This window comes from Eurypyga helias, unplaced genomic scaffold (assembly GCF_000690775.1).
Source record: "Eurypyga helias isolate BGI_N326 unplaced genomic scaffold, ASM69077v1 scaffold43060, whole genome shotgun sequence".
In the NCBI taxonomy this organism is placed as follows: Eukaryota; Metazoa; Chordata; class Aves; order Eurypygiformes; family Eurypygidae; genus Eurypyga; species Eurypyga helias.
In genome coordinates, this window is record NW_010224557.1 from 1 (window position 1) to 1227 (window position 1227).

The 1227-nt window shown below is 58.4% G+C and overlaps 1 non-coding gene across 1 annotated transcript; it reads left to right on the top strand.

Annotated features, from left to right (window-relative positions):
* The first annotated feature begins 1154 nt into the window (after positions 1-1154).
* On the top strand, positions 1155-1227 carry TRNAR-UCG. Its single transcript has one exon. It is a non-coding gene; the product is annotated as a tRNA-Arg (tRNA).

Here is a 1227-nt window from a genome sequence, read left to right on the forward strand (position 1 = left end):
CTGTATTCTCTCCAGCACATCTCTGCTCAGCTTTCGTTTGACGGACACGTGGGAAAAGACACGTTGGTTGAAGCTGAGCTGGACATGCCCCAGGAATGACCATATCCCCAAAACTTCCCGTGGTCTTGGAAGAGGTTTCTTTTTGATGAAAGGAGGGTGTTAGGGTGTTCTTTTTGATGAAAGGAGGGGTGTTAACGAAAGGATGGTGCTGGCTGGGCCACGGGCACCTTTCAAGGTGCCCCAGAAGGTGCAAAAGCAGAACAGTTAAAGCCGTTTTTTTACTTTGCTGTCCTGCATCCAGCTTTGGGAAACTTTTTTTTTTTTTAGGATTACATGACAACCGCAGGTTTTGGGGAGAAGCAAAGCTGCCCCAGGAGAACGCAGGAGCTGCTATTGATAATGAGCAGGGCCTTAACGAGGCCCGTGGTGTTTCCCATTGCATCACACCGTTACGCTGCCGCCGTGTTCCGTGATGGTCTGTGCCTGTCACCAGCGGCTCGTTGACGCTGGGACCACCACAGAGAGCTGCCACGGGAAAGGACGAGCTGTCTCCAGGGTGCCGGCTGTCCCAGTCCTTCCTGCACCAGCAATGCCCAACCCTGGGAGTCCAACTCTCCTTCCCTCCTGCTTAAGGCTCGTACGCAGCCTCGGCTGGACGTGACGGTCTTGGCTTTGCCTTCCCGTGGGGCCGTGGCAGCGTGGGCCTGGACTTGTGCACCCCGAGCTGGAAGGGGAGGGTGGTCCCAGCTGCTCTGTGCCGGGGAGGGTGCAGGTGTCTCCTGGCAGTGGTGTTGCTCTTTGCGTTTTGGGTTGCCGGGGTGCTGCTGGCATCCTCAGGAGCACGGTGGGAGCAGCAAAGCTGGTGTCAGCTGGGAATGTCGCTCCAGTCTGCAGGATTTGTGCCCGGCACGCTCTCCATCCACACACCACTGAGGCGTGGGGGAGGGGGGGGGGCTACAATGACCTACTGGCCCTCGGGGACCCATGGGGGGAGGGACCCATTGCCCACTCACCCCATCACCAGCGCTGGGCTGGGAGGAGCAGCTGCGATTGACAGAGGGATGGGAATGTGGGATGTGGAGGGAGTGGGCAGGGAAACCCCCCCGGAACCCCCCCTCGGTGTGTGTCACCGTCCCCAAAGTAGGGTTATGGGGGACCACGTGGCCTAATGGATAAGGCGTCTGACTTCGGATCAGAAGATTGAGGGTTCGAGTCCCTTCGTGGTTG